The 25,175-nt window shown below is 44.0% G+C and overlaps 1 non-coding gene and 1 pseudogene across 2 annotated transcripts in view; both read left to right on the plus strand.

Annotated features, from left to right (window-relative positions):
• Positions 1–2,130: 2,130 nt before the first annotated feature.
• On the plus strand, positions 2,131–2,262 carry LOC117712189 (small nucleolar RNA SNORA17). The gene has a single exon (XR_004607256.1). It is a non-coding gene; the product is annotated as a small nucleolar RNA SNORA17 (small nucleolar RNA).
• Positions 2,263–5,313: 3,051 nt separating this feature from the next.
• The window catches only part of LOC117710285 (NACHT, LRR and PYD domains-containing protein 1a-like), a 36,899-nt pseudogene continuing 17,037 nt past the window's right edge, over positions 5,314–25,175 (plus strand). Inside the window, exons 1-5 of the transcript XR_013111228.1 lie at positions 5,314–5,424; positions 10,101–11,769; positions 18,556–18,726; positions 19,437–19,607; positions 24,068–24,157. The product of XR_013111228.1 is annotated as an NACHT, LRR and PYD domains-containing protein 1a-like (transcript). The remainder of the gene's footprint in view (positions 5,425–10,100; positions 11,770–18,555; positions 18,727–19,436; positions 19,608–24,067; positions 24,158–25,175) is intronic.

Here is a 25,175-nt window from a genome sequence, read left to right on the forward strand (position 1 = left end):
GATGGTGGGAACACACACTCATAGTAATTAGAGGAGGGGGGATGGGGTAAGGGGTTAGGCATCAGTGGAAGTGGAGGGCCTTGGTGCCTGAAAGTTTGGATTCCCTAGTGTTGTGGAATTCGAGAGCAGGGAGGTAGAAATGGGAGGATGGTGGGAGCACACCCTCACACAGACTCCCAGAATTATATGGATTAGACATGAAAGAGACAGGCCACCAGAAAACGAGATTCCAGAATTCAAACAAAAAATTATCTTGATACTAAAATTTGTTTTGAGAATTGTATATTGCAGAATATATAGCCTTGGTATATCTTCTCATCAAGCCAGCTGAGCAGACCTGCTTGAACCTCTGATGTTCTGGAATTCCAGCTGGATGCAGTGAAGACACAGTGTCAGAGGCTTATCAATTTACTCTTCCTCCTGCCCCTCTTCTAATATCTCAACGCCCATAATCAGCTTGAAGAAGTTAATGAAGAGTCAGTGCCTCTATTCCCTGGGCTTGGAAACTGAGGTGGTTAATATTGGGCTGTCTTTCTAGGGAAAAATAATGGTTTTGTTGGAACAGGGAGGATTAGCTAGGATTTATTGCATAGCCATAACCTACTGGTAGTAATAAGTATAACTGTTATTAAGATGAAGTCATTATTTCTTACAGTACAAAATTTACTTTGATTTCAAATTTAAGGTTTTCATTGGTACGAGTTTTTTATTGATATAAAAGTGAGATGAATATTGTTACTCTCATAGGCATTGTGCCTATATAACACATTTAGGAATACAAGGCTTAGACTCAGTCCTTCTTTAACTTTTTTAACTGACTTCAGATGGTTAGACTGTGAGTTAAGGGCCTATAGCAAATTCATGGCTTTGAGTTTATTGTTAGGGTATTTGCTATAGTTTATTTAGAAATAGCTGAGAGGAGTAGTCCAGATTACCTTACATGAATAGTTGGTTTTCAAAACATCCGAAGTCCACAGAATTGATGTTACAAACATTTCTGTATTAATGTTCATTTTGATTAGAGACCTGTCTGCTCCTGACAGCTTCCTGTCTTGGATTCTAAGAAGAAATTGAGCATCTTTGGAGTTATTCCAATTGTGGTGAGACAGCCACTAGACAAGAATTGCCTCTTTCCATCTACAGACAAATTACTGTCCAGAAAAGGACACACTTGCAGAATAGTCGACTGATTATATCTGCCAAGACAGAGTTATCAGCCCTTAATAATTCTGCATGACTCGGTCTGTCAGATGATCCTGGGCCAGAAGGCTGAAGATCGGATGCTCCAACTTTCTGTAGGATAAGGACTGTCCAGTTGTTCAGCGGTCTCTATAAATTGACTAAGTTTTAGAAGCTATGCTTTGTGCTTCTCATAATTTCAGTTAACTCAATCATTCTGGATTTCTGACTGGGTTGAAAACTTATAGTCTCATAGCCAATCCTGGCTACTTACTTTGAGAGAAAAGATTTGAGAGGATGGTTTTTAGCTGACATTCATTCTAAAGCCAAGAAAAAAAAGCCAGGTTCAGAACTAAGTGTTTTAGTTAGGAGAGATGGCAGAGGTTCTGCTTAGTCAACAAAATGATGGACTGGGTATTAATTCTATCTTGCACCTTACTGACATAAATTGGTATAATTATGCTCTAACTGTATTTTGAGAAAAAAGTTTTGTTTTAACAGGAAGGGTGATATGTAGGAGGAGCTAAGATGGGAGGAGTGCAGAGAGGAAGAGGAGGCGTAAGGGGAGGAGGAAAAGGAGAGGAGGAGCTAGGTGATGAGAGAGAGAAAGAGGGGGGGGACAGACATGGAGGCGGCGTTCACATGTCTCCACCAGTCAAAGATAGTTGATACATCTAGGTTGGATATTGGGTTACACTTCTGATTGATTTTGAGCATTACCAAACTTATAAAGACTTTGGTTAACATTTAAAAAATTATATAAAATCAAAAAGGAGAAGGGGGCATGGGATATGTGTTTTCTAGGGAGGGGAAATGTGGAAAGGGGATGGTATCTGAAATGTAAATAAAATATCTAATGAAAAATAAATTTTGAAAAAAAGGAATGCCACCCACACTGGACATTGCCATTCTGTACTAATCATGTTGTCCTAGAAAAAGATTCCCACAACACCTACCCCTAGAGGTATTGCAGGTATGGCTGCCATGTCACATGTGCATCAGTAGGCAGCAGAGTTGTGAGAGCCTACGTTTAGGCTCAGTGTTCTGACCTGTGGACTTCTGAACGATTAGCAACCTAACACAATCTAAACAAAGCAAACCCAAGACAGCCAACAGTCCTGTGTACTCCCAGAGAGGAGAGCTACCCCAGGTGGGGAGCTAGCCAAGGCAGGGGCAAGAGTGAGCACTAAACAACCACCATGGGACTTGGACACACAGTTAGCCTGAGATGACCAACAAGTTGCACTATGCAGTTAATTCAGAAGCATGGGGAGCAGACCATGCCTGAGATGACCCCTGTCCAAAGCCATGAAGCATAGGCAGGGCATCACACTTCTGAGACCAAACCTGAGACCACCCCAGACACTCAAGCCCCTCAGGCCACTAAGAGGAGCAAGTAAGTGGTGGAGAAATGGAAGAGAAAGAGAAACAGGGGAATGTGGGCACAATGAAGAGAGGCAGAACTGGAGACTTGACAGTAGTGAGGATCAGTCTATGTGAGTAGCCAGGGATGCCACCTGGGACCATGGTGGGGTCCTGTTTTGTGCTGTCTCTGAGGCCACATCTGGATCCATGGTCCTTCAGTACCAGGGAACAATTACCACCAAATGACAGACAGAAATCTCTGGTCCAGGCTGCTGTCCAGGGACATATTGATTTCTGAGAGCTGTGCAGATCTGGCCCCACCCTTCTCCTGGGCATCGTGGGAGGACAGACCTAGAGGGCATCAGAGCCAGAGAGCTGAATCTGCCCCGGCCAGCTGGAGTACTCAAGGGAGTATGGAAAATTCGGCACTGCCACTGTCTTCCCAAGAGTGGCATGGATGAGGGGGGAGATACTCCCCTCCCCCTCCAACTATTCCTTCACCTCCTGAAGCAGGCAGCAAACCAGGCGCTGTGTTTATGAGAGTGGAACAGATGGCCTTGCTCCAGCACTTGAGAGAAGGGCCAGCATCTCACTTGGGGAGCATGATACAGCTGCCACTCATGATGAGAGCACAGGAGAGCTGGCCCTGGGCACATGAGGTGACACTGGTTTTTCTGCCTTGCATCAGCTTGGGGGAAGGAGAGATTTTCTCCCCTCCCCTTACCCCTATAACTGGCAAGAGAGATGACCTTGGGGTCATGAGAGCAGGAGAGCTGGTCTTGCCCCTCACCTGCTGCAGCACTTGGCAGAGTGGACACTGCACCTGGCCTGCACAGCACAATAGAGCTGGCACTGGATGTGGGAGGTTGCAGGCTAACATGGTCTGAGAGTGTGAGCACAGAAGAGTAGGCTCTGCTCTTACAGCCACCAATGTCAGGCTGGAAAGCTGTGCCGAGGGTCTGGAGAGTATAATAACTGGCCCTGTTCCTCACCTGCTGCACCACTTAGGAGAGCAGGCCCTGCACCTCACCTGGACAACAGGGTACAGCTGGCCCTGATGACATGGGCTTGAATGAACCAGCCCTGAGAGCAAGAGAGCGGGACTGGGTTACATGATGTGAAATTCTCACACGATAAAATTTAAAGCAAACACACAAAACATGGACACAGCAGGCACCTGCAACAAGCCTGATGTCCTGTTTCAATCCCAGGGCACCACATGGTGGAAAGAGAGAACTGAATTCTGAATGTTGTCTTTTGATGTGTACATGTGCACCATGGCATGAGCATATACATACACACATAAACACATATAACTCACATGCACATGTACAACACAGACATACTCACACAAGCACACAATAAATAAATAAATAAATAAAATATATATATATATATATATATATATTTTTAAAAAGACACCTGTCAGAAACTGTCAACATCTCTTATACTGATACTCTCAGGCACCTCATGGGAATACAGACCTTAACAATCACCACAGCAGGCCAAGTGCTGTTGGCCAGGAGCTCTTTCTCTTTGCAGGACAACATGACAGAAATCAAATCAGCTTGTGGTGCTGGGTGGTAATAAGAGTCAGCAGGAGAGTAAAGGAGGGTAACGCTGGAAGGGCGGCAGAAGGCAGGTAACAAACTTCTGACCTGTGGGAAATCATTTCAAGACAGTGGTGAACCAGTGCAGAGATCTTGAGGTGAGCACGTTCCTGGTGTGTTCGAGGAATAGGAAGGTAGAGCAGCAAACCCATGGCAGAGGAAGTGAGAAGTTTTAGGTTTCTGAATTTATCGACAGAAAGTGGGCAGGGCAGGAATGAGCAGGTCATGTAGAAACCTGTGAAAAACTGGAAGGAACCTGTTTGTCACTTAGAGCAAGATAGGAAGGACTGAAAGGTATAATTAGGGAAGATATTTAAACTAATTCACTATTAGATGTGTGACTCTGGCTTCAAGACTGAGAATGGACAAAAGAACCAGCAGGGAGAGGTAGGATGCTGGGGAGAGATCCAGGAGCCTGGCTGGACCAGCATGCTCCTTGCCCCCAATGAGGAGTCAGATAACACAAGTGTTGATAAGATGGGGCTGGGCCATAGAGATGGCTCAGTGGATAAGCACTTGCTATGCAAGGTTGAGACTTGTGCTCTGATCCCCAGCATCCTCACAAATGCCTGCTGGGCATGGTTACAGGCTTGTAATCCCAGGTTTCAGAAAAGAGAAACAGAAAGCATTCTGGGTCAGCTGCCTAGCTGGACTACCAAAATCTCTAACCTTTCAGGTCATACACATGAGTCTACATGCACATGAAAATGCACACACATCACACACCTACAGAGAAAGAATACAGTGTTGGTGAGAATCAAAACCTGAATGTGACATTTAGGAGAGTTCAGGAGTCAAAAAAAATTGACAGGGTTTGTGGCCTAAGATGTGTTTACTGAAATGAACAGCCTGTGACTGGGCAGGCTACAGGGAAGAAGAGAAGCACAGAGATCCAGATCACAAATCTGGAGAAAATCCAGGAATTATTGCTGACCTAGAACCTGTTGGCAAACCTTGGGTCCCACATTAATGGAGAGGGCAACTGAGCTCAGACATGAGTGCTGTGGTCAGGCAGGCAGGGCTTCTGCAAACCCAGAAGAAACTCTCAGCCTGATTCCTCTAGCCCAGGCAGCTGCAGAGACTTAACAGGTAACAAGCTGAATCATGTTCAACTTCCACTCCCAGTGTTTACAGGAAGTACATCTACAGCTCTCTGTCGCCTGCATTCCTGAAAATGGGCCAGCGTCCTTTTCACTTTTAAAGAAGAGTTTCCTACCTGAGGACCCTTATTCAAGGACACACACTCCAGTGGGCACCAGAGAAGCGTAGGGTAAGTAGTGGGACCCAGATTCCACCAAACCATTTAGTCCTGGGAAGATAAGGGCTGGCCTCACTTCACTAAGGAGTATGTGGCAGACATGGGGACCTCGTCCTGAAAATTGGGGCCCAGGGCCCCAGCCTCTGCTTGGAGTCTGCAAGCCAGCTCTGACGGATGATAGACCACTGCATTCACCTGTCTGGTTCATGTGCCTGCTCCTGTCATAGCCTATCCTGCACCCTCCTGTCTGCCCTGAATCTGCAGGAATAAGGATCCTGAATGATGAGGTATTCAGGGATGAGATATATATTATCATGGATGCAATTTACAGGGGGTGGTGTGGGAGAGCCAAGATCTCCAGAGAGCTAACTTAGACAAAGTTAGTAAATAAAGCACAGGACACCTCAACACAATTGCCTTAGAATTGATAACCACAGCACACAAGGGGAAGAGTGAATCCCCAGATATTATTATCTTGACTCCTCTGAGGCACAGGCTTCAGTGTTAGACCAGCCTTGCCAAGTCCATACCTGGACAAGGACACAGAACTAATGTTTCTTTTATCCTTACATCAGGGCCTCTAAGAAGTCTTGTGTTGGTCTGTCCCCTGCATACATGTGACCCTTTGGCTTTCTCTGGGTAATGTGCCTTCCACCAAATTGTTAGTTGGCTCTGTATTCTTCCCCTTATGTGGCATTCCAGGGATGGAAGACTTCTAAAGATTCCTTCAAAAAGGCTCAACTAAACTTAGCCTGAGCCTTTACTCCACCTCTGTCCTGTATTTTCCCACCATACACTGGGTCACATTAATGGCTGAAGTATTGATCTCCTTAGAATGGGACGTTAGAAAAGAGAACCTGGGATACTGAGGACATGGGATAGTGAGTGTCTTCCATGGTCCATCATGCATCCTCTATCCCTGTGTTCCTGCCCTCCCATCCTCCTGTCCTTGGTACCCCAGCACCCCCTTTTCCATCCCCAACTTCATTCCTTCATTCACATCCTCTATCCTCCCAACCATCACGCTCTGACCTGCATCCCTCCATCTTCTTACATCTACACTTCCCCACTCTCTAGATGCCCACCTTCCCACTCCTCTGTCTCCATCAATTTCTCTGCCTAGGCTGAGCCCGTCTTCCCTGCTGTGGTTCTCCAAGGTTAAAGAGAGCTAGATCTCCTGCACACTGCTACTGTGGGGCTAGTGCCTTACTTCAGGAACAACATTGCTATGCACCCACAAACCCAACAAACCCAAGGAGTTAACAGCACCCAAAGATTTAATGAAGGACCAGATTTAAAAAAAAAAAATCTAGTGGATAATGTCTTCCTAAGGATGGGCTTTTAGTTTCCTCTGACTCGGCTCCTTCCCTTGATCTCTCCATTTCTCCTTATCCTCATACATTATTTTTACCCCATCCTTTAAAAGTTATACACAAGTTCCTCCTGGATCTAATCACTGCCATTGCTCAGTCTATATTAGGACAGTGGCTGACCTGGCTAGGGGCCTACTGAGTCCTCTATCCTCCAACTCATTATACAGTTCACAACTGTACTCAGCTGTTTTCAAAAGTTTCTCCAGAAATGAATGGCAGCAATCACATGACTGTTCCAGTAGAGCATATCAAGTTAAAACTCTCTTTCTAACACAGGAAGTCCATCCACAACGTACACCCCACTTTAACCCATAGGACAAGAGAGATGAAGCTCAGCAGAGTGCACAGTGGCAAACTGTGGAGCATGTTAAATTAAGAACAATTGTCTGAGTTTGGGTTCCATTGCAGGCAGAATGCAAAGAATCACCAACTTTTTTTTTAAAATTATTTTATTTATTTACATTCCAATCATTTCCCCCACACACACAGTTCCTCATCCCATTTCTCTTCCTCCTTGCCTCTGATAGGGTGCCTCCCCACCAGGGCCTCAAGTCTCTAGAGGATTAAGCAAATTGTCTTCCACTGAGGCCAGACCAGGCAGACCTCAGCTATATATGTACCTGGGGCCTCGGACTAGCTTATGTAAGCTCCTGGTTGGTGGTTCAGTCTCTGGGAGCTCCCTGGGGTCTTCTTTAGTTGAGACTTCTAATCTTCCTATGGGGTCACCCTCCCCTTCAGCTTCTTCAATCCTTCATCTAATTCAACCATAGGAGTCTCCAACTTCAGTTCAAGGGTTTGGTGTAAGTATCTGTGTCTGTCTCAGTCAGCTGCTGGTAGGGCCTCTCAGAGGACAGCTCTGCCAGGCTCCCATCTGTAAGCACATGAAAGCATCAGTAATAGTGTTAGGCCTTGATGCCCCACCATGAGATAGATCCCAAGTGGAGCTGGTCATTGGACCACCTTCCTTCAGTCTCTTCTCTATTGTTGTCCCTGTAGTTCTTATAGACAGGAACAGTTCTGGGTCAGGAATTTTGACTGTGGGTTAGTAACTCAGCCCCTCCACTTGAGCTCCTATCTACTGGAGGTGGACTCTTTGAGTTCCCTCTCCCCAGTGTTGGGTATTTTATCTACAGTCACCCTCATTGAGTCCTGAGTGTCCCTCACCTCCCCAGTCTCTGGTACTTTCTAAAGGGTCCCCCCAACCTCTCATCCCTCAAGGCTGCTTATTTCCATTTACTCTCCTGGCCCTCTGACTTCTCTTCTAGACCCCCCCACATAACTAATCCTTTTCCCATTCTCTGCTGACTCTTTTCTCTCCTGCCCAGGTCCCTCCTTCCTCTCCCTTCTGTGAGTATTTTCTTCCTCCTTCTAAGTGGGTAACCAACAATTTCTATTCTTGTTTTTTGGTTGGTTGATTGAGATAATGATTGACTGAATGAATGATTGATAGATTGATTGTGGCCTAGGATGGTTTCATATTCCTCATATGGAAAAGCTGGATCTGAGCTCCTGATTCTCATGCTTATCTTCTAAATGATAAATTATAGAGCTATGGGAACATGCTCGGTGAATTTTTTCAAAAATTATAGTTCTAGATGCTAGAAGACTAAGACTGAAAACTATGACTACTCAGTCTCAAAAAGGGCTTATAAAGGCAAACAGTTCCGGCAGAAAAAAAGGTTACCCCTTCCCACAAAAGCTTGTCCATTCCTAAAAGAACAGTATTGGTCAATTAATTATTAAAGGGAATTGTAGAGGAAGGTATTAATAATGAATCGCCCAGCTAGCTTCCAGCTTAGCCGACATCCAAGTTCCCGCTCCAAGGTTCAACACTGACCAGAGCTCCAGAATCTCTCTACTCGGCTCTCTAATCTCACTGGCGGGTCACTACCACACCACTTCCGTGCTTCAGACCCCCATGGCCTTTGAGGGACTCATCACACAAACAAAGGCTTTGCTTTAGTCGAGTTGCCTGGAGAAGAAAAACACCACACAGAGTTTAGGAACAATAGTAACTCAATCTCTCTGCACAACAACCAAAACCTAATCTTTTAAGCCTTATTAAATCTAATCCTCCAGTGGTGGATCCTTTCCGATCAGCCATAATACCAGGAAACTCTATTGCTACATATTGTCCATGCATGGGTACACACGCATGGCCAAAATGGCCCTCTCCTCCTCCTCCTTCTCCTCCTCCTCCTCCTTCACCTCCCCCCTTCCCTTTCCCCCTCCTCCTCCTTCTTCCCTTCCCCCTCCCCCTCCCCATCTCTCCTCCTTCCCCCCTTCCCCCTCCTTCTCCCCTTCCCCCTCCCCTTCCCCCTCTTCCTCCTCCTCTCTTCCCCTATCCAGCCCAGAAGTCCCTCCTACTTGCCCAGTGATTGGCTCCTTTATTCATAAGGGATTGGTTCACAAGAAGACACCTAAGTATGTGACTCACTCCTTGTCTGCAGCCCCACCCAGGAGAGCAGAAATTAAATTCAAAATGTAGGTAGCACAGAGCCATCCACAACAGGGCCTGAACCCATGACTCCAAACCCCCACAATAGACCCTTACTCCCAGTATTCCTTACTCCTAGTTTCAGAGGAGACAAAACAGATCCAAATGGTAGCCACAAACAAAGGTATCTGAAAGGCAGTACAAAATACAACCAAGATTGCCAGGCTGGGGACAGGGTACCAGTCTATGTCCTGAAACATGAACTCTATGGCATTGCTAGACTTTCCTGTCAGACCCACAATCTCAGGACATGGGATTGATGTTGTCAGGACTGCAATGGTGGATCCAATAGGATCTGCAAGAAGCAGACATCTGATCCACTATCTGTAATCTCCCTGCTATCCATAGCCTCCTACAGGGAGAGACCACAGCCACCAAATTACAGATGGGAAAGCAGAGTTCAGTGGAGCCACTGCATCATCTCATAGACTGAATGAAGACAGAGTTATGTCTGTGAACTCAACCTTTACTCTCAGCCTCAAAAGCAGGTCTGGCACAGGGTAAGAAATCAATAAATGGCTGAAGCATGAATGAATGTTAGACAGCATTTTATTGGTCACATGACCACTTGAAGTAGAATCTTCTCCTCTAAACTCACATTTTCTGCACTACACTGTTTAGAATATACTAATGTCCACAGCCTATATGCTGTAGAGCATAGACAGAAGCATAAATGCATCCAGATAATAAAAGATCAAAAAAAGTAAGGAGGGAAGGAATGTAGGAAGGAAGGAAAGAGGAAAGAAGGAAGGATTGATTGAATGAGCACACAACACTGATGTATACACTTCTGCTCAAACTTTCTCTCTTTTATTCAGGAACCATTCCAGAAATGTATATGAATCAAAAAAGGGAGAACCTTTCCTCCATCCAGCCATCAAAAAGGGAGAATTTGTTCCAAAATTTCACAAACCTACTACTCTCCCGAAAATTTTGCCCACAAGGCTCAAAGAAGTTTGTTAAGAAAAGCTGGCATCGATATGTACCAAAAAAAAAAAGACAAATGATTGAGATCCAAGACTTATTTGGCCAAAACATACGTACACAGAAAAAGCCTCAATTAGTCATAATAGGGGGGGCTGCTGGAATTGGGAAGTCAATGCTGGCCATGGAGGTGAGGAGAGCCTGGAAGGAAGGCCAGCTCTACAGGGATCGCTTCCAGCATGTCTTCTTCTTCAGCTGCAGAGAGCTGGCCCAGTGCAAGCAGCTGAGTCTGGCTGAGCTCATAGAACAAGGCCAGGAAGTGCCCACAGCTCCCATCAGGCAGATCCTGTCTCACCCTGAGAAGCTGCTCTTCATTCTGGATGGCATAGATGAGCCAGCATGGGTTTTGAAGGACAAGAATCCTCAGCTATGTCCGCACTGGAGTCAAACACAGACTGTGCACACACTGCTGGGAAGTTTGCTGGGAAAATCCATCCTTCCTGGTGCTTCCTTCCTGCTCACAGCTCGGAACACAGCTCTGCAGAAGCTTATTCCTTCCTTGAAGCAGCCACATCAGATGGAAGTTCTAGGATTCTCTGTGTTGGGACGGGAAAACTATTTCTACAAATATTTTGTGAAGGGAAGAGATGCAATTACTGCATTTAGATTGGTTAAATCAAACCCAGTGCTCCTGACTCTGTGTGAGGTTCCCTGGGTGTGCTGGCTGGTCTGCAATTGCCTGGAAAAGCAGATGGAACAAGGAAGAGTACTCTCACTGACCTCAGAGACCACCACAGCCCTCTGCCTGAAATACCTTTCACTGAAAATCCAAGGCCAGTACATGAGGATCCAGCTCAGAGCCCTCTGCTCACTGGCTGCTGAGGGAATCTGCCAAAGAAGGACCCTGTTCAGTGAAAATGACCTCTGTAACCAAGGGTTTGCAGAGGATGCCATTGCCACTTTCCTGAAGATTGGTGTCCTTCAAAAGCAGCCCAGCTCTCTGAGCTACAGCTTTGCCCACTTGTGTCTCCAGGAGTTCTTTGCAGCAATGTCCTACATCTTGGAGAACAGTGAGGAAAGACATGGTGATATGGAAGATGACAGAATTGTGAAAACACTGGTAGAACAGTATGGAAGAGAAAACCTGTTTGAGGCACCCACTGTGCGCTTCCTATTTGGTCTTTTGAATAAACAGGGAGTGAGAGAAATGGAAAAGATCTTTGGCTGCAAGCTTCCTAGGAAGACAACGTTGAAGCTGCTATGGAGAATCATAGGGGACTCACCCTATCAACTTCATCATCTGGGTTTGTTCCACTGTCTGTTTGAGAATCGGGAAGAGAAGCTCCTGACACAGGTGATGTATAATCTTCACTTAACAGAGCCTAGCCCAAATTACATGGAAGCCACATTGTTCCAGACAAACGTGAATCACCTGGTGGTACAGACAGACATGGAGCTCATGGCCGTCACTTTCTGCCTTAAGTTCTGCTATCAGGTGACCACTCTTCAGCTGAACAGAAAAGGGCCGCAGGGACATGAGTTGACGCCCCGCAGGATGGTTCTGTGAGTATTCAGACACAGCCCTCTCTCCAGACTCCCTGTGGATGCCATGAGCCACGTGTTCTGAGCACCAGCAGCACTCTCAGTTGGTTCCAGGGCAGCAGGGTACAGGTCATCAGTGACATCTAACTGTGGAATCTGACCACCTCTCTCTATTCACCTCTGGGTGCTTGATCATAGGATGGGGCTATGAACTTGTCTCTCCCTATGCCTTATTGAGGAACACCCAGCTTCTCTGATTCAAATCATCTTCATCCTTCACAGGATTCCAACGGCTACAGTTACTGATCCTCCCTCTTAACATGCGTTCTCTCTGAAAATAAGCTCACTCCTGCAGGCATCATCCCCTATCCCCACAACAGTAACTTGGCCCCGAAATATTTTCCTATCACCTAAGAATGAATATGCATGAGAGTCCCTATGGTTTCACTGCCCAGATGATATCTGTATGTGTCAATGAAGGCAGCCTGCCCCGGCACTCACCTGAAAGGCTCCCTAACTTTCTGCCGATGCCAGCAGCAAGGTAGACTTCTTAGCTACCCCTGTGCAGAACAGCTTACTTAGAATCAGTATGTGTCTCCTTCTCTCTACATGGCCCACCCCATAAATATTCATTAAGTATTTATTTTATACAGTGACCTACCAGTCAATCACAAGAGGAGAAATAAAATTTCTTCCCAAGACCAGAGAAACTGAGAGAAAAGACAGCAATCTACTCTAATTATATAGGGAGTGCCTCTTGCCATGACCAAGCATGTGCCTGGTATCAGGGAAGAGAGTGTTTGTTTACATTGAGAGATCTCAGCATAGTAATGTTTTCAGTCAAGTCTTCTGTTTTACATGTTGAAATGTTCTCTCCTAATAATCTGAGCTGGACTAGCTGGCATAAGCCTGAAATTCCATCCTTCAGGAGGTTAAAGCAGGAAGAGCCCTTGATTTCAGGACTTTGACACCATTTTGACAGGAAATAAAAAGCTCATGTGAAAACCAAATGACTTGAAAGTAGTGAACTGACTGTGAGAGGACAGGACAGGGTGAGGAGAAGGGGGAAGTGGGGCAAAGAGCACATGTGATCAAACAGTGTTACACACATGCAGGAAGGTGTCTCAATGACTGTTTTATATGATTAGGATGGACTAATAAATGCTTGTAGAAAAGTGATGATATATCAATTATCAAAACAAAGGAAGTATGAACCAGAACTTCATTTCTCAAAGAGGACAGCGTTAAGAATTGGAGAAGCTGAGCTTGCTTGTGCACACCTGTCATCCAAAACTCAGAAAGCAGAGGCAAGAAGGCCAGAAGTCCCAGCCCAGCCTGGGCTACATAGTGCGGTGCTATCTCAAAGTATCATGGGCTAAGGACGGAACTCATTGATAGAGAGACTGCTTATTGTGTTGGATAATTTTCTGTTGCTCTGATAAAACTCCATGGTCAAGTCACCTTATACAAGAGTTGATTTGAGCTCATGGTTCCAGAGAGGTCAGGGTCCATCATGGCACATGGAAAGCATAGTGACTGGAGCAGCAGCTGAGAGCTCGTATCTTATATCACAAGCAGGAAGCAGAAACAGTGTCCTGGGAGTAGGTCAGGATTTTTAATATTTTTAATTTATTATTACTATTAATTAAGCTATTATTTACATCTGGATCATAGCTTTCCTCCAATCCTCTCCTCCCACTCCCTCTCTTTCCCCTTATTTCCCCCATTCACACCTCCTACACTTCCCCTCATAAAAGGGGAGGCCTCCCATGGATATCAACCAGCCTTGGCATACCAAGTTATAGTAGGTGCATCTTCTTCTATTGAGGCTGGACAAGGCAGGCCAGTTAGGAGAAAGGGATCCAAAGCAGACAATGTAGTTTAAGACAATGCTGATCCCACTTTAGGAGCCCCTCATGAAGACTCAGCTACACAAATTTAATGTATATGCAGAAGGTCTAGATAAGTCACATGCATTGTCTCCATTGGCAGTTCAGTCTCTATGAGCCCTCACAAGCCCAGGTTAGTTGATTATGTAGGGGTTGTTGTTGTTGTTGTTGTTGTTGTTGTTGTTGTTGTTGTCGTCGTCGTCTTAGTTTCTTTCTAGTGGTGACTGACACCTCCAGCTCTGTCAGTCCTTCCTCTCCCTTTCCACAGGATTCCCCAAGCATCTCTGCATCAATTTTCATCAGTTGCTAAGTGAAGCCTTTAAGAGGGCCATTATGCTAGGCTTCTGTCTTCAAGTATAGGAGAATATCATTAACAGTATTAGGGGTGGGCTCCCTCTCGTAGCATAGGTCTCAAGTTGGACCAGTCATTGGTTGGCCTTAATAAAAATCTGTTCCATCTTTTACCCCTGCCTACTTGTACACAGGACAAATTGTGATTCTAAGGTTTTATCTGCCTATGTTTATGTCTCAATGTGTCTCTCCATTGGACGTCTTTCCTGGTTACAGGAGATGGCTGGTTCAGGTGACAGATCCTCCACTGTTAGAAGTCTTCACTAGGGTCCTCTTCCTAGATTCTTTGGAGCTTCCATTGTCCTATATTTCTGGCTCAACCCAGAGATGTCACCTCAAATCCAGTTGTCTCAGTACTCTCTCCCTATGTCCTTCCCCACCTTGTCTCTCCTGTTCCTATGCCCACAACCTCTCCTACCCAGACCCCATCCCTCTATCCACCCTGTTGATGTCTAATCTATTTCACCTTCTCAGTGAGATTCAAGCATCTCTCCCTGGGCCCTTATTGTTACTTAGCTTCTTTGGGACTGTGGATTATAGCATGGTTATCATGTACTTTGTGACCAATATTCACTTGTAAGTGAATAATATGTTTGTATTTCTGGATCTGTGTTATTTTTTCTAGTTCCATCTGTTGCCTGCAAATTTCATGATGCTATTGTTTTTAATAGCTGAGTCCATCATATAAATGCACCACATTTTCTTTATCCATTCCTCAATTAAGGGACATCTACATTTTTTCCAGTTTCTGGCTATTACAAATAAAGCTGCTATGAACACAGTGGAACAAGAGTCGTTGTGGTATGATGAAGCTTCTTTTGGATATATGTCCAAGAATGGTATAGCTGTGTCTAGAGGTAGATCTATTTCCACTTTCTGAGAAACTGCAAAGTTGATTTTCAAAATGGCTGTATAACTTTGTCCCCCAACCAGAAATGGAGGAGTGTTCCCCTTGCTCCACATCCTCACCAGCGTGAGCTGTTCCTTGAATTTTGATCTTAGCCATTCTGACAGGTGTAAGATGGAATCTCAGAGTCATTTTGATGTGCATTTCCCTGGTGACTAAAGAGGGTGAATGTTTCTTTAAGTCCTTCATAACCATTAGAGAGTCACTATCATGAATTCTCTGTTTAGCTCTGTACTCCATTTTATTCATTCATTCATTCGTTCATTCATTCATTTATTTACTTATTTACTTACATCCCAACTGCAGCTTCCCTCTTCCTCTCCTCCCAGGTCCACCCTTTCACCTTACCTCTCCCATTTTTTGCCCTGTCTGGTCAGCCTGGAGGCATCCCACGGTCATCAACCCCCGCCCCTTGGCATTTCAAGTTCTAGGTGCATCTTCTCCTATTGAAGCTAGACAAGGCAGGCCAGTTATGGAAAGGTATCCAAAGGCAGACAGCAGAGACAAAGACAGATCCAGCTCCTGCCGTTACAGAACCCACATGAAGACCAAGTTACACATCTGTTACATATGTGTAGAGGGCCTAGATCCATCCCATGCATGCTCTCTGGTTGGTGGTTCAGTCTCTGTGAGCCCCTATCGGCCCAGATTAGTTGATTCTGTACATTTTTTGTACATGCTTGAACTCTCCTGCTCCTTCAATCCCTCATGTGATTCTTCTACAAGATTTCCCAAGATGCACCTAATGTTTGGCTGTGGGTCTTTGCATCTGTTTCTATCAGCTACTGGGTAAAACCTGTGACATTATCATTACACTAGGCAACCATCTGCAAGTAGAGCAGAGTATCATTAGTAGTGTTCCCATTAGCAGTAGTAGCCATGAGAGAGAGCTCACCCATGGCTTTGCCCCTCATAGTTTCTGAGGTTCTTTATATATTTTGGATATCAGCCCTCTGTCAGATGTGTAGTTGGTAAAAATCTTTACCTTTCTGTAGACTGCCATTTGTCCATTTGACACTGTCCTTTGCCTTACAGAAGCTTTTCAGTTTCATGGGGTCCTATTTATTAACTGTTGATCTTATGGCCTGAGCTCTTGGTTTTCCATTCAGGAAGTTGTCTCCTGTATCAATGTGTTCAAGGCTACTTCCTGGTTTTTCTTCTATCAGATTTAGTGTATCTGATTTTATGTTAAGTTTTTTGGTCCATTTGGACTTGAGATGTGTGCAGGGTGATAGATATGACTCTATTTGCATTCTTCTACATGGAGATGTCCAGTTAGACCAGCAACATTTGTTGAAGATGCTTTCTTTATTCCATTGTGTAGTTTTGGCTTCTTTGTCAAAAATCAAGCATGCATAAGTGTCTGGACTTACTTCTGGTTCCTTGATTCTATTCCAATTATCAACCTGTCTGTTTTCATGCCAGTACCATGTAGTATTCATTACTATTGCTCTGTAGTACAGCTTGAAATCAGGGATGGTGATACTGCAAATAGTTGGTGTTTTTTTTTTTTTTTTTAATTTGTACAGAATTGTTTTAGCTATCCTGGTTTTTTTGTTTGTTTGTTTGTTTGTTTTTCAGAATGAATTTGAGTATTGTTCTTTCAATGTCTAAAAAACCTGTGTGAGTATTTTGATGGGAATTACATTGATCTGTAGTTCGTTCTTGGTAGTTTGGCCATTTTTACAATACTACCAATCCATGAGCGTGGGAGATCTTTGCATCTTCTGATATCTTCTGCAATTTTTTTCTTGAATAATTTAAAGTTCTCATCATACATATCTTTCATTTGCTTGGTTAATATTACTAAAGGACATTTTATATTATTTGTGGCTATTGTGAAAGGTGTTGTTCCATATTTTCTTTCTTAGCCCATTTGTTGTTTTATATAGGAGCACTACTGATATTTTTACTTAATTTTTTATCCAACCACTCACTGAAGGTGTTCATCAGCTGTAGGAGTTCTCTGGTAGAACTTTTATGGTCACTTATGTATACTATCATATCATCTGAAAATAGCAATACTTTTATTTTTTCCCTTCCCATTTGTATCCATTTGGTCCCCTTCAGCTGTATTATCACTCTAGCCAAAACTTCACGTTCTATACTGAATAACTATGGAGAGAGTGGACAGCCTTGTCTTGTTTCTGATTTTAGTAGAATTCCTTTAAGTTTCTCTCCATTTAATTTGACATTGACTATTTGCTTCCTGTATATCGTTTTGGATATTCACCCTGTATCCATGATCTCCCCAGGACTTTTAATATAAAGCTGTGTTGGATATTTTTTCAAATGATTTTTCAGTATCTAATGAAATAACCATAGGTTTTTTTACTTTGTTTATATGGTAGATTATATTGATTAATTTTCATATATCAAAATATCTCTGCATGTCTAGGATGAAGCCTGCTTAATTATGGTGGATGATGTTTTTTTGATGTGTTCTTAGATTTGGTTTGCAAATAATTTATTGAGTATTTTTCCTTCAATTTCATAAGGGAGACTGAACTGAAATAATTTTTCTTGGTAGAATCTTTGTCTGATTTAGGTATCAGAGTGCCTTTAGTCTCATTTAAAAAATGAGTTTGGCAGTGTTCCTTCTGTTTCTATTTTGTGAAATAATTTGACGAGTACTTTTATTAGATTTTTGTTGAATGTCTGGTAGAATTCAACATTAAACTATCTGACATTGGGGTTTTGTTTTGTTTGGTTTCATTTGGTTTGGTTTGGAGACTTTTGATGACTGCTCCTGTCTCCTTAGGAAATATGGGTTTATATAGATTGTTTAACTGATCTTGATTTAGCATTGATAAGTGCTATCAATCAAAGAAATAGCACATTTAGTTTAGATTTTCTAAGTTTGTGAAGTACAGGTTTTTGAAGTAAGAGCTAATGATTTTTTTTTTAATTTCCTCAGTGTCTGTTGTTATAGCTCCCTTTTCAGTTCTGATTCTGCCCGTCGTTCTACCTCTCACTGTCTCTGCTTCTCTGTCTCTGTCTTTCTCTCTCTCTCTCTCTCTCTCTCTCTCTCTCTCTCTCTCTCTCTCTGTGTGTGTGTGTGTGTGTGTGTGTGTGTGTGTGTGTGTGTGTCCACTCTCCTTTCTCTTTCCTCTCCCTATGGTTCTTTATCCTTGGAAGACTACAAGGACCATGTGAACCAACACAGCTGTAGTATAGCGTGTGATCACGCTTACCATACAGTTACAGAATCATTCCCAACTGCCAATCCTGAGCTCTTTTCCTTCAAGCTATCCATCATGAGACTCAAGAAATCTATTACAAAGGAAAGCAGGCGCATTCACATCAAAGAGAAGAAGCCCATCTGAATTTTCAAGGTACCACTTTGTGTCAGGCCCTAAGCTGACACTACAGATTAAAAAGATGCAAGCCATTTGTTCACAACCTTCAAAAACCTGGACTGGGTCAGAAACAGATGCACAAAATGAGGACATAGCATGATATCCTAAATAACACAGATGAGGAACCACCCAGAGGATAGGATACAGAGTTTGGAGCAAAGGAACATGAAGTCTAGTGAATTCTGGGGTTGGCATAACAGTGCCAAAGGCTCAAGCAGATAGAAACTAAATCTGCTGTGTGGGACTGTGCACAGACCACACACACACACACACACACGTCACACACCTTTTTTCCTCTCAGGTACAGGTGGACCCCAATCACTGATGCCAGTTGGAAGATTTTATTCTGCAATCTCAAATTCACCAGAAACCTGAAGGAGCTGGACCTAAGTGGAAATCCACTGAGCTATTCTGCAGCATGTAGTCTTTGTAAGGCCCTGAGGCACCATGGCTGGCAACTAAAGACCTTGTGGTGAGTCTGGCCTGGGTTCTCCCTGAAGCACGGGCAGATGGGAGGAGATTAAAGACAAAGGATATCGACAGTGAAGCTTGGTATTTATCAAGTATTCACTGAACTCCCATTACCTCACCTATAACACATAGCAGACTTGTTAAGATAAACAAATGGAATTCTGTTCTTGGGGATCATGAAAGACTGCACTTGTCAAGAAATCCCACTAGCAAATGATAACACACATTTCCTGAGGACACAGCTAAAGCAAAAGTGAAGAATATAGAGGCAAAGGAAAGCCTGAGTGGAGAAAGCTCCAGGTCTCAGAAATGGCTTCTTCCTCCTTTCCTTCTGCCTTTGTATTCAGATTTCTACTTGGTTTCTATGGATTTTATCTTGATTAAGATCTCACTTAATGAATGAGATCATGCCCTACTCTAGGTCTGGTGTATTTCATTTCACATGACTCTTGAAATACAGCAGTGAGAGGTCCTAGGCCTATGAAACTCTGCCATGGCCAATGGCAGCAGAGCATTGCCCCTGACCTTTATCCATTGCTCTTGAAGCACAGCTGTAGACAACATGGAGTTATCTCCCTAGACCAAAAAAAGGCACAACAGAGAGCTAACCACTAGCAGCTCAGCATGCCAAGGCTCACAAAAGGAGACCTGAGATAATTTCTCAAAAGCAATGAGTCCTGGAGAAGCTGACAATGATCATCTCCCATGCAGGCTTGTTGACTGTGGCCTAACATCCACACACTGCTCACTCCTGGCCAACGTGCTCAGTGTCCACTTCAGCCTGACTGAGGTAGACCTGCAGCTGAATGACCTGGGTGATGATGGTGTGAGGCTGCTGTGTGAGGGGCTCAGGAATCCTGACTGCAACCTCAGAATCCTATGGTAAGCAAGTCCTGCATTTCCTTTCTGGACATAAGGAGGGGAAGGGACAGAGGTGAGTTCCCAAAAGACAAAATGAAGAAAAGAGAAGGGATAGATAATTCATAGTCAGCCTGGCTCCTGACCAACTGTGCCATTTACACCCTGTGACTGGGCAAGTCACTGTCTTCTGGAAAACTCAGTTTTCTCATGGATTAAATGGAAAGTGATACCCATCTCATGAACATGGAATGTATATTACATAGTACATATGAAATGACACACAGTATACATTTGTAAAAACAAAGATAATACTAGGTAAGTAGCTGGGCATGGTGGATCACGTGCATTAACATGGCTATATGTAGTAAAAGGCTCTCAAGCTTGCCTTCTTCCAGGAGAGTGCCTCAATTATTTATACATTCATTAATCCACGTATGTTTGCAATCATATCAAGTTTTCTGTGTGCCAGGATGTAAGAAAATTAACACAAACACACATGGCTCACTCTTCTGAGTTAAGTGGAAAGAGACAGACATTGATCACCCATCAGCCTGTGACTCTGTAATGCCAAACCTTTGAATGCTGTTCAGGCAACAGTATTATGAGCATATAATGTTGTGAGAGAAATAATTTTACTGAATGGCCCAAGAGGGATCTCTGAGGCATGAAGGAGAAATGGGCCTTGATTCAGCCAACATGTGACCAGCAGCCCAGGCAAAGGCAGAGTTGAGGAAGGTTCTAGAACAGATAGGGGCTGGACCCATAGAGCTTCACAGGGGTTGACTACAGAAAACTGAGATAGATTGCTGTACCTGGAAGTGTACCATTCCTCTAGAGTTCCAGGCAAATTAAGAAAACCTCCAAACCACAGCCCTGGACACATGTGTCCTTCTCCACACTATCTCTAAGATGCTCCCTCTCCAGGCCCTCCACCTCTCCAGCACAAGTCCACAGGCAGTTTCCAGAAAAACACTTCCCAGAGGTTGCTGGCCAGTGCCCTTCAAGAGCTCAGAGAACCACAATGGCTCCAGAACCCTGTAGCCAGAGCATGCTGGCTGGTTCTTTTAGCCAACAGGAAGAGTCAGGCAAGCCTGTGCCCCAGGGACTTATCTCTGTCTGGCCTTCTGATGTAACTCTCAAACCTAAAGGAGCAGTTGGGCAGTTAGGATTCTTTTTTTTTTTAGTGAAGTATTTTGACTTTATTTTTTTATTGGATATTATATTTACATTTCAGATTTTATCCCCTCACACCTATTCCCCCCACCACCACCCAGGAACCTACTATCCCATCCCTCATCCTCATGCTTCTATGAGGATGTGCCCCCACCTAGCCCCCACTCCCACCTCCCCACCCTCAAATTCCCCTCCACTCGGTGTTCATCCTTCATGGGACCAAGAATCTCTTCTCTCACCTATGTCTGACAAGGCCATCCTCCCCTTCATGTACAGATGGAGTCATGGGTCCCTCCCTATGTGCTCCCAGACTGGTGGTTTAGACCCTGGGAGCTCTGGTTGGTTGGTATTGTTGCTCTCCTCATGAGGCCACAAACACTTTCTGCTCCTTCAGTCTTCTTTCTAACTTCTCCATTAGGAAACCCTTGATTAGATCAGTGGTTAGCTGTGAGCATCGGTCTCTGGATGTGTCAGCCTCTGGCAGACCTCTAAGGAGACAGCTATATTAGGCTCTTGTCAGCATGCACTTCCTGCCATCCACATCAGTGTCTACCTTTGGTGACTGTACATGAGATGGATACCCAGGTAGAATGGTCTCCAGATGACCCCTCCTTCAGTTTCTGTCCCACACTTTGTCTCCATATTTGCTCCCTTGAGTATTTTTGTTACTCTTTCTAAGTAGAACTGAGGCATCTACACTTGGTCTTCCTTCTTCATGAGCTTCATGTGGTCTGTGAGTTGAGTCTTGGCTATTCCAAGCTTTTGGGCTAACATCAGCTTATCAGTGAGTAAATACCATGTGTGTTCTTTTGTGATTGGGTTAACTCACTCAGGATGATATTTTCTAGTTCCATCCATTTACCTAAGAATTTCTCGAATTCATTATTTTTAACACCTGAGTAATACTCCATTGTGTAGATGTACCACATTTTTTGTATCCATTCTTCTGTTGAAAGACATCTGGGTTCTTTCAAACTTCTGGCTATTATAAATAAGGCTGCTATGAACATAGTGGAGCATATGTCCTTGTTATATGTTGGAGCATCTTTTGGGTATATGCCCAGGAGTGATATAGCTGGGTCCTCAGGTAATGCTATGTCCAATTTTCTGAGGAACTGCCAGACTGACTTCCAGAGTAGTTGCATCAGTTTGCAATCCCACCAACAATGGAGGAGTGTTCTTTCTCCACATCCTTGCCAGCATCTACTATCACTTGAGTTTTGGATGTTAGCCATTCTGACTGGTGTGAGGTGGTATCTCAGGGTTGTTTTGATTTGCATTTCCCTGATGACTAAGGATGTTGAGCATTTCTTAAGGTGCTTCTCAACCATTCGAGTTTCCTCAATTAAGAATTCTTTGTTTAGCTCTGTACCCCATTTTTAATAGGGTTATTTTGTTGTCTGGAGTATAATATCTTGAGTTCTTTGTATATATTGGATATTAGCCCTCTATCAGATGGAGGATTGGTAATGATCTTTTCCCAATCTATCGGTTGCCATTTTGTCTTATTGACAATGTCCTTTGCCTTACAGAAGCTTTGCAATTTTATGAGGTCCTATTTCTCAATTCTTGATCTTAGAGCATAAGCCATTGGTGTTCTGTTCAGGAACTTTTCCCCTGTGCCTAGGTATTCAAGGGTCTTCCCCACCTTCTCTTCTATTAGTATCAGAATATCTGGTTTTATGTGAAGGTCCTTTATCCACTTGTACTTGAGCTTTGTACAAGGAGATAATAATGGATTGATTTGCATCCTTCTACATGCTGACCTCCAGTTGAACCAGCACCATTTGCTGAAAATGCTGTCCTTTTTCCACTGGATGGTTTTAGCTCCCTTGTCAAAGATCAAGTGATCATGGGTGTATGGGTTCATTTCTGGATCTTCAATTCTATTCCATTGATCTTCCTGCCTGTCTCTGTACCAATACCATGCAGTTTTCATCACTATAGCTCTGTAGTACAGTTTGCAGTCAGGGACTGTGATTCCCCTAGAAGTTCTTTAATTGTTGAGAATAGTTCTCACTATCCTGGGTTTTTGTTATTGCAAATGAATTTGCAAATTTCTCTTTCTATCTCTATGAAGAATTGATTTGGAATTTTGATGGGGATTTCATTGAATCCGTAGATTGCTTTTGACAAGATGGCCATTTTTACTAAATTAATCCTGCCAATCCACGGGCATGGGAGATCTTTCCATCTTCTGAGATCCTCTTCTATTTCTTTCTTCAGAGACTTGAAGTTCTTGTCATACAGATCTTTTACTTGCTTGGTTTGATTCACTCCAAGGTATTTTACATTATTTGTGACAGCTCAGTTATGTGTGAATTCTTACCTGTCTCCTTCCCTCCTAAAAACCAAACAATCTTGAACTCAAAGGCTGTCTTGACCTCCCCATAAAGCATCTTGCTGTCATTTTCACAGCCTCTCAGAGAGGAGGAGCCTTTCCCCTCCTGCCCTGTCTGTGCCTCCCAGCAGGCAGAGTGGGAGTGATGTATCCATGCTTAGGAACTGAGGACTCTGAAACCCAGAGAAGTCAGGCACTACTCTAACAGGATCAGCAACCCTGGAACCTGCGGTCATAAGAATGGACCAGAGGACATTGGTAGTGTCTTCTGTGTAAGAACAAAGTTTCCTTTCTTAGCAGTAAAGGAATGGAGGGGGAGGTGAGAATGGAACCAAGGCTCTTTCCTTCAAGGTGAACCTTGGCTCCTGTGTTCACCTTGAAGAGCTGCCCAGAATCCCTCTGGGGATATAAACATGACTATCAGCCTTTAGGAATACTGATGGCTACAGATGTGCCCTTTGCCAACAAAATCCCCCTTATCTATGGCCATGTTCCCCTCCCTGGGACTATCTATTTCCAACAACTAGCCTGTGTAAAGTTATAAAGGACTAGTCCCTCCTTTCAGCTCTGATATGTTCCAAAGGTCTTCTTCTCATATTCAAATCTCCCTGAACACTGACCAAGTCCCACTGAGACTGCCTTATGGACATATCTCTTTCTACTAAGCCTGCTGTGTTCTCTCTCTCTCTCTCTCTCTCTCTCTCTCTCTCTCTCTCCCTCTCCCTCTCCCTCTCCCTCTCCCTCTCCCTCTCCCTCTCCCTCTCCCTCTCCCTCTCCCTCTCCCTCTCTCCCTCTCTCCCTCTCTCCCTCTCTCCCTCCCTTTGTTCTGATTTTTGATCAAGTATGAAGCTGAATGAGCCTCCTCACTGGCTCCATCCACAGACAACAGAGTTCAGGATCCTGGACTCTGACTTTTCAAGATTCTGTGGAGGATCCCAGAAGAAACAGCTCCCTCTTGTGCTTATAGGCTGGACCAGGCCTCTCTCAGTGACCAGGTGATTACAGAGCTCAGGACCCTGGAGGCAAAGTATCCGAAGCTGCTCATCTCCAGCACATGGTAAGGGGAGAAGGGAAACAAAGAATTCCCTCTGGTCAACCCTGGCCCTATGTGGTTGACTCGAAGCTGAGAGATAGGGAAAGGATCCGGAGGTAGGAAAGACTCAGAGACCCTGAAACAAACCAGGAAATCACAATGATTGAAATAAGGAAGTGTTCTGTAAGAGGTTGTGGTTTTGGGGTTTTGGTTTTTTGATTTTGGGGGTTTTGGGGTTTTTTAAGGTAAAATTAGAATCATGTAACATGCCTATTTAAGCTTTTCAACCAGAAAAAAAATATGAAAGGGTGAATTAGCGGAGCATCTTCTGGGAACAGCAATTGTGATGACAGTAGCCACCAGTAAAGCCAGACCACTGGAACAATGGAAGCAAAAACCACAGTGAAGAAGGACATAGAGAAATGCTTAGAGAACAAAACACACTTCATATATCACTGTTTCAACTCTAATGCTTAGACAGACACATACACAAAAGGTAATGTGCATGCTCTAACACACACACAAACACACACACACACACACACACAGGAACTGTGCTAAGCCTGAGATTTGGCATATTTCAGTTCATGTCCATGAATTCATTCTGTTCCCAAGTTCATAGCATCAGTGCCACATGTGAAATGGAGAGCCCTCTAGACGTAGGAGGGTCATCCATTCTTTGAACAAACATTCCTGCAGAAATACTATGCATCAAACACTATTTGGGCATCTGAGGGCACATTCATGAAAAATGCAGAATGGACCAATATTTATTACCTCAGTCCAGAAAAGAGGGAACCCACTGTTCACGTAATTATACCAGGGGAGTCTGTGAGTGCAATGGTGGTCTGTCTGACATTATCCAAAGCACAGGTGAGCAGTGGTGACCTCTCAAACATGGAAAATCTGAGAAAAGCCAAGAAGAAGAAAACACTAGGTATAGAGTATAAGGAAGCAGAGAGAAGTTCCTTGGAGGAAGAAGAAAACACATGTGGAGACCTTCAACTCTGCTTCACCATCACCTGAGAGATGCATAGAAATG

This window comes from Arvicanthis niloticus, chromosome 6, assembly GCF_011762505.2.
Source record: "Arvicanthis niloticus isolate mArvNil1 chromosome 6, mArvNil1.pat.X, whole genome shotgun sequence".
Taxonomy (NCBI): domain Eukaryota; kingdom Metazoa; phylum Chordata; class Mammalia; order Rodentia; family Muridae; genus Arvicanthis; species Arvicanthis niloticus.